The sequence below is a fragment of the Pelodiscus sinensis genome, chromosome 23, assembly GCF_049634645.1.
Source record: "Pelodiscus sinensis isolate JC-2024 chromosome 23, ASM4963464v1, whole genome shotgun sequence".
NCBI classification, from domain to species: Eukaryota; Metazoa; Chordata; order Testudines; family Trionychidae; genus Pelodiscus; species Pelodiscus sinensis.
The window spans coordinates 6,362,229-6,374,344 of NC_134733.1; the positions used below are offsets into that span (position 1 = coordinate 6,362,229).

At 50.9% G+C, this 12,116-nt stretch overlaps 1 long non-coding RNA gene across 1 annotated transcript in view; it reads right to left on the reverse strand.

Moving 5' to 3' along the window:
* LOC142819431 (uncharacterized) overlaps positions 1 to 10,960 on the reverse strand; it is an 89,618-nt gene extending 78,658 nt beyond the window's left edge. The window contains exon 1 of the long non-coding RNA XR_012897325.1: positions 10,776 to 10,960. This is a non-coding gene — a long non-coding RNA (uncharacterized LOC142819431). The remainder of the gene's footprint in view (positions 1 to 10,775) is intronic.
* Between the last annotated feature and the right edge of the window lie 1,156 nt (positions 10,961 to 12,116).

A 12,116-nucleotide genomic window follows, 5' to 3' on the forward strand; every position in this document is an offset into this window, starting at 1 on the left:
CTCTCTGTATTTTTACCCACCTCCTCCTTGCTATTTTCCTGCTTTCCAGCCAGCATTGGTTGATGTTGGCGTGATGGGCCCAGCCAGAGAGCTCCGTTAGGAAGACTCAACACAAACAAGCAATTGGCCAAAGAGGAAGTTGGCAAGTTCAATCGTGTATGTGTAGGAACTTCTCTGTTGTGTCCGCCAAGCTCCGTTCACCAGTGAGTGCGAGTTAGTGACACTGCGTGTGTGTGTGAGTTCCTCACCCACTTTTGTTTGCCTAGCTGCACGTGACCTCTGTTAGATCTTAGCAAGTTAATGTTTGCCCACTGCACAGTTCCAAGCCCTGACTGGTTGGTTGCCAAAATGGGAGCTGTTGGCCTATTTTATCTTTGGATTCATCTGCATATTTCTAGGGGGCATTTCTCCTTCCAGGAAAAGAATTGTCAGTAGCAGATTTCTCCGGGCAACGCTTCCAGGCTGCAGGCATGTATACAGGAAGCCAGGTGTGTGCGTGCACGCCATGGAAAAGGATGGGGGAAGATAATTATGAAGAATGCAACGTGACAGCTGGAGAGAGACAAAAAGTGCCTGTAACTTTTTTTATTCTTATTTTTATCTACCTGGTTGATGTCATCAGCCTATTTATACAGATTCGAAGATGCCCCTTTCGCATGTGATATATATATATATATATGCAGGTTTCTATTTGTACAGCTCCTGAGAGGATTCATTTAGCAGAGTGACTGGAGATCTTTTGATAGCTGACGTCGTGCGGTGAAAATCCAGGGGAAAAAAAACAAATCTCCTTTGGGCATCCTACATACTGAGAGTTCTACCGTCACCAGTAGCAAGTCTGCCCCTTCCTCGTGCAACCTCAGGATCCCCGGGGTGACTGATTCCCCAGGCAGCTGGACATCTTCCAGCCCCCACCTCCTCGGTGCCACCCTTCCCGAGTCGTGTTTCCTCCTGGCACCAGCACCGTGACTGCCTAGAGAGGATGCAGTTGAGCCATGAGCCTCTTTCTCAGGTGCTGAGGCTGCTGCTCCTGCAGTGGTCCCAGGCACTCAGAGCAATGGGTTGGGTTCGGAAGCTGCTGGCTAGGGGAGGGGGCCGTGGTTAATGTGGGTGGGGTACGTGTGCAGCTTGCTTGCAGTCTTGGGGCAGCCTCCGCCAGCTACGGAGCCTCCCAAAGGAGCGGTGTCCACTGGGTGCAGATGATTCCCCATTGCCAAAGAGGCATAGCAAGAGCGTGGCTCATCAGGAGACCTGGGCACGGGCAGGGCTGGGATGGCAGGAGGCAGGGGCAGATGAGGATTTTGCAGGGCCCAAGGCAGCACAATTTCGCCCCCCCCCCCCCCTTTGACATGGCGCATGCACGGTGGCGCCACGGCGCATGGGCAGGGCTTCTTGAAGCGCGGGGCCCGGGGCGGCCACCCCGCCTGCCCTGCCCTATATCCGCCACTGGCAGGAGGGCTGCACGCTGGGAGTGAGGGGCGTGGGCAGAGCTGCTGAAGGGAAGTGTGGAAAGTGACAAACAGTGGGAGCAAAGCTCAAGCCACAAGCATTGACTCTAACCCCGCAGAACCTTGGTAACGCAGGAGCTGAGAGAGCCATAAGCAGGGGAAGGAGCGAGGTTTAATTCCCATGCTCAGACTGAGGGCATCCATTTAATGCTGCCCCTGGCCTGCAGCAGCTTTGCTGTGTCCTGCACTCTGTGTTACACCGGCCCTCCCCCCTCCCCCCCGGACCGCCGCTAGCTAAATACGGAGCTGGCTGGGTGGATAAAGCATGCATTTAAGCAACCTTTATTGCAATCAATAAATCATGGCACCGTATCTGATTGGGGACAGAAATAGCTCGCCAAGGACTCGCCGCAGCCGTGAGGGTGACCGCCGCTTGTAAGATAACAAGCCCCAGGACTAATCGGGGTTGGCCGGGAGCAGAGCGCACTTAGCTCCTTCACATACAGCCAGGAGCAGCACCCCCTCTGGCCTTCACGCACTGCCCAGCACAGAACAAGTCTTAGGCTTGCTTCCATTAGCCTGAGGGCTGGTTAGGTTAATCCCAGCTATGTAGGCCCGGGGGTTGCCAAGTCCTGTTTCCCGTGTATTGGCCTGCAGGGGCAGATCCTACAGCCACCTGGCCGCAGCCAGGCCAGCCCAGTAGGCGGAGGGAGCAAGCGCCAGGCCTTCAGGAACCTTGCCCCACCTGCCGCCAAGAGGATTGTGGTCTAAAGTAGAGGGGCCCGCTAGGGGTGGGCAGAAGAGAGGAGAGCAGGTTCCCGCTGGCGAGGGGGCTAGAGAAACTTTGGAGCAATGTCCACAGTGGCGAGAGACTTCTCTGAAGTGGATCTTCTAATGGGGTTGCCAGATACTTTCACAAAAAATCTCAAACGTGGCAGGAGGAAAAATTGGTTGAGCAAAAAAAAAAAAAGAAAAACTTCTTGCACCTTTAAATTCCCATGCTCCCTGCTTTCCCGCCCACCAGACGTGGTAGGGAAAAAATGTCCCTGCCGGCCTTCCGTCTGAGAAAAGCAGAAAATACTGGTATTTTCTGGGTTTTTTCACCAGACAGAAGATGCAATTACTGGACTGTCCGAGCGAAAACCGGACGCCTGGCAACGCTATCTTCCAAGCATTGGAGGCCCCACATCGCTGGGCAGGCTAGTGTCCTGGAGATGGGGCAGGGATTGGTTTGCTTAGGAAAGTCCTAGGTAGCGGAGCTGTGGAGGCTCTCCTGAGCCGGTTGAGCCCCAGAGGGCAAGGCGGGCTTGTGGAGAGGCAGAGAGCAGCCTATGTTAAGGAGCACGAGGTGTCTTTTTCTATTAATTTCCTTCCTCTTGACAGACACCCCTCACTGATGCAGCAGCCAAGACATGCTCTGAAACAGTAAACAGCCTCGGTCAGGCGCGTCCATGTTATTAGCCAGGGGGTGCTCGCTAATAACGGTGAGCGGGATGTGGGGCTTACCGTCAACGTTCTGTGAAAGGTTCCACGTCATCTTTAATTTGCACATGTTGGAAGCCTCCGGGGGAAGGAGGGTTGTCGCGAGGCTTTTAGCAATTCCTTGAAAGGCTGGCCTGGCGAAGATACTGTCGGGACTGGGACCTTGTAGTAGGGCAACGGTTCCACATTGGCTGAAAGGAGTTAATGCAGGTGGGAGGGAGCCTGGGCAGAGCCCTGGCCAATCAGGGAGAGGCTTTTTAGCAGCCAATTAGGGTATGATTTGCAGGGAACAGCCCTGTATATAAGGAGCTGCTCAGCAAAGCGCATCAGTGAGTCCCTGGTTCCTGGAGAAGCGCCTTTGATAGAGCAGTGCTGGGCAGGCACAGAGGGCTAGAAAAGGAGGCTTCAGTCTGATACTTGCCTTGCTGCAAGGGCCAGGAGGGTGCAAAAGGCCATAGGGGATGTGCCCCAGGGAACAGGCGGCAGTGAAGGGGAGTAGAGGAGGGCAGGACAAGGCTGCTGCCAGAGTAGTAGGTTGGTTTGGGTCCCTCCCCCTTCCACCACACCTTGCCCCCAAGCTTTGGCCCATATAAACCTTGGCTTGCCCCTGAGACAGAGGGGCTGAGTTTGGAAGCCCCAATAGCAGCTGAGACTAAGGACTGTGGCTATAACAGCCCCTGAAGGGGCCCGAGAAATGGTCAGGGTCGGCGCTGCTGGAGGGCAGTGTCCTGAAGAAGACGCCGTGGTCGGGGAGCAAGGCAGGTCTAGGGCAGCAGCGTGGCGTGAGGATGAGGGAAGACGCCAGCCAGAAGGAGGCGCCCTGCTGAGAAAGGACCAATTCCCCGGAGGCTCCACAGAGGTGAGCCGGCTCCGCGGCAGACCCACAGCCATGACTCCAAAGCTGAGACTCTTCTCCCCGGCCTGTTTTCATGGAGATCGTTCAGAACCTGCCCTTGTGCGTGTTCGTTTTGGTGCAAGGTCTTGTGGAGAGGCACTTCCTATTAGAGGAGCAGCACGTGTCTTCTGATAGATTTTCCACTTGGAGTTCAGTTTCCCTGCCATTGTGGGACAGTTGGCTTTGGGTACGTGACCCTGGCACCGTGGGCCTTGTGAAATTCACCTCAGCACGGGGCACGCTGCAGGGGCGCAGCTGCCCCGTTCTCTATAGCGGATTGCTGCTCAGGGAGCACGATGGGTGACTCCATCTCGCACCCCAGCGAGCCCATATTGACCAGGACTGTCTCCGACTTGAGCTGCGGCAGAGTGCTACTTCCAGCAGCCTTGTCAGGGCGGCGAGGCGTCCTGTGGCACCTTATAGACTAACAGAAGTGCTGGAGCCTACATTTTCGTGGGCAAAGACCCCCTTTCGTCAGTGGGTCTCTGCCCACGAAAGCTTATGCTCCAACACTTCTGTTAGTCTATAAAGTGCCACAGGACTCCTCGCCGCTTTTGCAGATTCAGACTAACACAGCTGCCCCTCTGATACTTGTCAGCAGGGGCGGATATAGGGCAGGGCGAGCGGGGCGCCCGCCCCAGGCCCCGCGCTTCAAAAAGCCCCGCGCATGTGCCGAGGCAAAGAGAGGCCCCGTGAAATTATGCTGCCCTGGGCCCCGCAAAACAGTCATCTGCCCCTGCTTGTTAGGGTGGTTGCTGAAGCACAGAGGAGGCTGGGAAGCACCAGGTGGGGATTGTTGGCTCTGAGCAGCAAGGCTAATGAGTTAATTGGCTCAGTAATGGGAGGAGATAGAATCTGAGGGGAGAAAGGGAAAGCAAATGAGAGCTCAGAGGGCACAGGGTGGAGGTGAGAAGTTGTGTCAGAGGGGCTGCCTGCTATGTCCTGCACTGTTCAGGAACACGATTACAGGTACATGGGGTGCAAAAGAAGAGATGGGGGAGGTGTTGGGAGGGGGGAAGACAGTGCTGCTCAGTGCTGGAAGGAGCACCCTGGGACAGGGGCATTGCTGGGCTCATGCTCTCCTTGGGAGAGACTGCAGGGCATGCAGCCAGAGGCAGAAATCCAGGGAAAAGAGCAGGGAGCAGTCAAGAGTGGGACAAAGGGGATGGGTGAGGGAATGAAAGTGCCCAGAGGATGTGCTATATTAGGGGGGGGCAGGCTGTATGCCAGCCTAGCTTCTGATACTCAGCAGGAAGGACCCTGTGGCTAGAGAATTAGAAGGTTGCTTGAGGGAAGGATGGGCATGTGGTTAAGGTGCTATTCTAGCGCTCTGCGTGGGCGGGGCGGGCACCAAGCTGAAAGTCAGCAGACCTGAGTTCTCCATTGCCGGCTCCATTACATGACCTTGGGCAAATCCTTTTCTCTCTCCATGCTTCTCTTTCCCCTCCATCCATCTTGACTAGCTAAGCACTTTAAACCAATGACTGTTTCTCTCTCTCTCTCTCTGTATAGGCAGCATCTAGAATCAAGAGGGGCAGAGGAAGCTAAAGGCTACTGTGATAGCAATGATACTGAGCCTTAGATTCACTTCCACTGACTTTCTTCATGATCTCAGGCAAGTCACTTAATCCTTCTTGAATCATGCTTGAGGAAATGGGGAGGTTACAGTACAGATCCAAAAAGGCCTTGCACACTGGGACTGCGTTTGCAAATTCTCTGTGCTCAGAAAGACTTGCATCCCAATTCCCTCCTCTATGCACCACCATCCATTGTGGAGTCACATGAACTATGGGCTCACGGTGGGATCTTATGGCTCATGTGTAAGAGCTCAGAGCTGGAGTTGCTGTGCATCCTGATGGCCCATTTCTGCTGGGTTTCTCTGCTGTAAACTGGGAGTGACTTTCCTGATGTTAGTGGCGCTGCTGGATTTATACTTGTGTAACTCAAAACAGAATCCAGCCTCATGGATCTGAATTTGCTGAGTGCTGTGAGATTAAAATCTCAGCTCAAATGCTGCCCTAATGTCTTTTTATTTATACTGATATATGCATAATGTATATGGACAAAACCCACTGCCAGCTCGGAGGGAGAAAGTCATATTTCACAATGTCACTAGAGAGCAATAATTTAACTAAAGCAAATATCTAGACTCCAGATTACATCAGAGCTGTGAAATGGGGACTTTTTAAAAGCTTTAGACACTAGAACAGAGTCACATGAATAATCAGAGAGGAAAATGCCAGGCCTTTACACACTTAGCTGGTGGCCATCTTAGATTAGAGGAAAACCACACTGTTTATAATAAATGTTTTGTTCTCTTTGTGCATAAATCTCCAAGGAGTTTACAGTGGTGCCCAGGTATCCAACACCCACATTTTCCTGAGAGAGAAATGAAACCCAGAGCTACATGGTGACTTGCCCATGGTCACACTGTAGGTCCAGACTAAGGTATGGGAGCCGAGGGAAGGATGGTCTAGCAGTTAGTGCTGGCTTGCACCATAAGGGCATGTCTGCACTTAGGAGCCTATTTTGAAATAACTAAAATTGATTTAACTCCTGAAATAACAATCAGAATCGTGCAGCCTCACTATGGGGAAACCTTGAAGTTAGTCTAAGGCAGGCTCTGTTAATGTGGATGCTCTACCTCAGCTTAGAGCTCCAGGAAACACTGGGGAGCAATTAGTTTGAATTACTCTGGGGAGCAGTTATTTCAATATAGCGACACCGGAGTGTCCACACTACCACTATTTTGAAATTAGTGTTTTTCCTCGAGGAAGGCAGGAGTACAGATTTTTTGAAAGTGGCCCCTTTTGTTGAAATAATGGGCTTGGTAGTGTGGATGCTCTGCTTATTAATTTGACCAAAGGAAGGGGGTTATTTTGAAACAAAGCCCTAGTGTAGACCAGGGTTAAGAGACTAGGGTCAAATCTCCACTTTGATACAGCTTTCCTATGAAACCTTGGACAAGTCACTTAGTCTAGCTGTGCCTATGTTTCTCATCTGTACATGGGGGAGTATTTGGCCTGCTTTCCTCAATGGGCTGTGAAGATAAACACATTTAAAAACAGTGAGGTGCTCAGATGTGATGGGGATGGGGTGGAGGGACAGAATCCATTTAACTCTGTAGCATTCAGTGCTCTTATCACTTAACATTACTACTTAAATCCACAGCACTGATCAATAAAGAGAAATAAAAGCAATGGGGTTCTCTAGTAGTTAAACAGGATTTTCTGGAAACTGTTCTAAGCAGCTATAGAATTGAACAGAGATGAATAACTTTTAGCAGGCACATTAAAAAACCTGACCACTCAGTAGCATTTTGTTCTGGGAATCGGATTTGCTCTTGCATTCTCTAGACCCCTTTAGTCTGAAGTAAACACCACAGAGAGGTTATCGTGCACTGTTCCAGTCCATGGGGGCTTTTCCATGCGGGATACTAGCTCTCGGCCTCTTTCCACCGAACAGATGGAGTTCTTCAGAGTGGAGAATTCAAAAGGGCGGCCCTCGCCCCTCCTAGCAGGGGAACATGTTACGCTGTCACATTACAGTGTTATACATGAAGCAGCAGCCATGGGGGTGCCTCACCCCGTTACAGAAGGCTCTAGTGACATTGCAAAGCTGTGCAGGCATCAGGTGGTTTTGATGTCACAGGCTACTTGAAGTTCATCTCCATGGTTACCATGATGCCTTAGAAACCCTTGGCTGTTTCTATGGTTTTCTGCCCCAGGGTTGCCTGCCTAAAATCCTCCTCATTGCCAAGTAGTATTGGGGGTGGGGAGAGAGATTCTGGCTGCTTAAATTCCAACCCATGTAATCCTTGGGTGGAGAATTCCCCTCCGGGTACACCGTGGCCCCTCGTCTCTGTAGGCCTCACGAGGGGTTTCAGAGCTTTGAGTCACTTTTTTCCCCCCAAGCACACAAAGGGAGTCACTAAGAGGTGTCAAACCCGCTTCCCCTGGGGTCTGACAGATTCATAGCTTCTATCAATGGTCTGAGGTCAACCGAGGGGATGGATCTAATGGGGTCTCGCAGGGCTCTGTCCTGCCTCGATGTTTTACTTTATAATTTGGAGAGGCCCGCTGCCACATCCACTAAAGGCAGGGAGATTAGAAATTAGCAGTGTTGTCTTCAAGTTGTCATTGCCAAGTCCAAGTCAGGTCTCAAGTCACTACAGTTCAAGTCCCAAGTCGAGTCTCAAGTCTTAATTTAAAAAAATGTCAAGTCACTTTTGTACAAGCCATCAATATCTGCATTTTTGGACAAATCCACCACGTCGATTTAACAAAATTAGCAAATCTCAAGTTACAAGCCATGAACCTCAAGTCGAGTCACCTAGGTGACTTAAATCGGACTCGAGTTCAAGTCGTGGGACTCGAGTCAACAACTCTGGATATTAGGACAAACTTTCTAACTCTGAGATGAGTTAAGATCTGGGCTAAGATTGAAGTGAGATGGCAGAATCACTGTCATTGGAGGTTTTTAAGAACAGATTGGACAAACTCCCGCCGGGTTGGCCTAGATTTACTTGGTCTTGACTCCGCACAGGGGGCTTGGGCTAAGTGGCCTCTGAATTCCTGCATTTCTATTGGATAAATAGAAGGTGCATGTAATTGTTGACCGGCGGAATCTGAGTTCTATTCTGGCTGTCGCTGTGAGGCTTCAAGTGGCATGCATCACCGCGCAGTCTGGCAGCGTATTATTGTGTAGGGCTGGTGCCCATGCCCCATGGGGGTCCGTAGGAGCACAGGACAATGAGGCAGTGCTGTGCCCCAAAGAACTGACAGTCTGGGTTCAGATTCATGCGGATTTCTGATCCATTAATACTTTGCTAATGATCTTTACTCATGACTGTAACATGCTTTTATCATCCTGAGAAAAGGCAAGATTCTGCTCTCTAGACCACAGGTGTATTCCATCAGGGAGGTTCCTCATGAGGTTAGCAGCTCAGAACTGAGTTAGGGAGAGAGCAGGAAAGAGCTATAAATATGCCAGCTGGATGATTCAATAGCCTTTTCCCCTTTCTGTCTTTGGTGAGAGAATGGTCTAACAAAAGATGGGGGAGCGGGGAAAAGGGAAGAGATACAAAACAAGAAAATAACGCAAACCAGACCCCGCTCTGGCTGGAACGGCCATGAAAAGGATTCTCTGGAGAAGCATGAGCGAAGTGGGTAAACCTGGCAAGGTAATGCTAAGTTCCCGAGACAGGGCCATGCACCAGCTGAGGCCAAGAAGGAAATTAAAGAAATGTCTTTGATGCCATTTTAATGACTTGACAAGCAGAGCAGCAAAAAGGCATTTGGAGCAAGAGGGCTAGGCTGCCTTATTTTTAGCAAACGCTCGTTTATAGCTCACGTGTTGTGTATAGTTAATATGCTCGTGGTTTAATGGACTTGTGCTGGAGCATTTCAGAGTTCACATGTGACTTGATGCGTGTAAACATATGTTTGCGCTACACACTTGTGTGCACAGCCCCCCCATCTGTATGCTGCATGTAGCACACTCACACACCCCTTCCACACCTATGTACATAGCACCTTCCCACTTGCACAGAGTAAGATTTTATACAGACAGCGACTTGTTTATGCTGCTCTCTACACCGAAATATGAGCACAGTGTTTGTATTCCAATTGATTTATTTTATAATTATGTGGTAACAATGAGAAAATAAGCAATTTTTCAGTAACAGCATCCTGTGAACCTTGTATTTTTATGCCTGATTTTGTCAGTGGGTAGTGTTTAAGTGCGGTGGAACTTGGGGGTACACAAGACAAATTGGACTCCTGCAGGGGCACATTAGTCCGGAAAGGGTGAGAGCCACTGGTCTAGGTGCTCACCAGCTGTAAATTAAATTAACAGTCATTGACTTCACTCAGGTGCTTTCTATTTACGCCAGTTAAGGATCCACTTAAGGATCCACTCATAGGAGTTTGAGTGGGTGCAGAGAACAGATCTTGACCTTCTTACAGAACAAACCTATAGGAAGCTCTACTCATTCTCATGCAGTTTCCTGGCCCATATGTGAGTTTTTAGCTTGGACTACAGCTCAGTCTCTGGGATCCTCCCAAGCTCCAGCCCAAGGCGGAATGTCTACAGTGGTTAAACAGCCCCTTAGCCCGAGTCAGCTGGGAAGGGCCAGCCATAGGTTTTTATTGTAGCATTGACCTACTGTGAGTGTCCAGCTGCCTAGCAATGTAGCAAGGCCTGCTCATGCCACCCTCACAGGTTAGAGCCGCTGAGTCCCACGATGGCAGGGTTCCAACATCTGTCTTCAGTTGCCGTGGGCAGCTGTACAGCGAGCTAGCGGTAAGCTGGCACAAGACAGCCCCTCGGTGGCTCTCGGGGAAGTGATGTGGGAGAGACAATGGAGTTTTAATGGCTTGAGCCGGTGTAACCACCACCAGGAGGATTTGAATCTGGGACCTCTGAAGCGGAGTATAAAGCCTCTACCCTCTGAGCTAAAAGCCAGCTGGCACCCAGCCTGTGCTGTAGAGGCCTCTTGATCTTAACTGTTGCTGTGGTCTAGGTACCACTTGCTTTGCTCCACAACCACACTAGGTGTGTGGGTTACCCCAGTACAACAGAAAGGTCTGAATGGCCACAGGACACTCGCGGGCGAGACCCGTGGCAGGGCCCCCCCATGGCTGCCTCTCCTCTTGCTCTTTCCCAGCATGCTCTGCTTGTTGACAGTTGTTTCTAATTAGTGTAACCGCCATGCTGCGTGGAAAGTGAGAGTGTCGCATTGGCGGCACAATGGTTAAGACACGTTTGAGAGTCCTGGGTTCTGTTGCTTCCCAGCACCATATTTCTTAGCGTTCTCCCCTTCTTCCTACACTCTCTGCTGGGTCCTCAGCAGCACGGCACAAAAATAACGTGGGTCCCAGCAGCCGTCATGGCCGGGCTTTAATTTCCCCAAAGAAGGGTTGGATTATTTTGAAGGCAGATAGTACTACCTGGTTGCAGACTTTGAACGGAACTGGCCAGAGATTCTTGAACGTGATACCGTGGTAGGTGCCAGGATTCTTCAGAAATGTGCATAATAAAAGTCTAGATAGTTGGAATCAGGGGTGAAATTCCGTCAATCTCCCATTAGGATTTGTTCCCCTTGCAGCTGGGTTTGTCCATCTAGGGTCCTGCTTCCTCCACCCAGCTGCTGACAGTGCCTCTATTCCTGGGGAAGTTAGTGGTCCGTTGCCATGGAAATGACTATGATGCAATCGGCTAGGGCACCCAGCACTGCCCAGGTTGAGCTCACAGGGATCCTCTTCCATTTAGATCGGTGCAGGGTTTGAAAGCTTCTGCGTGGCAGCCCCTCCGAAGAGCCCATGCGCTTCAAGGGAACATCTAGCTGACTCTGACGTGCTTCTCCCAATGTGGGCAGCGCTTTGCATGGCTTCCGTTCTAATCAGAGGCTGGCCCAAGGTCACATGAAAAGCCCATGAATCTTAGCCAAGTGGGACAATAAGCAACTCTGGGTTTGTCACTGAACACCCAGCAGTGAGCCCTGGTTCTGTTGCTCACTCCAAGTGTGGCCTTGGATCCACCAGTTTCCCTGCCTGGAAATGGGGGTTGACCTGTGCCCCCCCACCCCCGCCCTTGATGGGGCTCAATTCACTGATGTTTGCAAAAGTTCTGCAGCGGCAGTGCTGGACAGAGACAGAAAGTCCGTATGCCTCCCAGCTCTAGCGATGGCTTTGTGGGCTGGCGTTCACAGACATTGCGACGTGTTTTGTGGCATGGCACGTGGGGTAATTAGCCAAGGATAAATTCCCATTAATGCTAATGGGAATTATCTGTGGCTAATTACCCCTTAGTGCTGCATCCTCAATAAGTGACTTCATCGAAGCGTGTGCAGGAGAAAGGAGTTTGTTTCTCCTTTTTCCTCTCTGTGGCTTTGCCGGCCCTCAAATAGAAACCCCACACTTTGCAAACAATAAAGAGCAAGGAATTGTGGAAAATATGTCTGCAGTATTCCAGTGGGGGACTGGAGTCCTCACCTGAGATCAAGGACCTATGGGGCTAGGTGCTGTACATAATGTTTCACAATCTGTCCTAATAGCCTTGCCTATGTATGCAACTAGCTAAAGCCCTTCTCAAGTAAATCCATAGCAAGGCCAGGATGAGAATGCAGGCCATCTGCCTCCCAGTCTGGGGTTTGTCCTGAAGTCTGCCAGCCTGCTGCTTTCTCTTAGGCTGCAAAGCAGCCAATCTCACTTGTGAAATCTGTGGGCCCTGGGTTCTAGTCCCACCATCGACTTCTCCAGTTTAACTAAGGCTAGTGCTAGCCCTCAGCT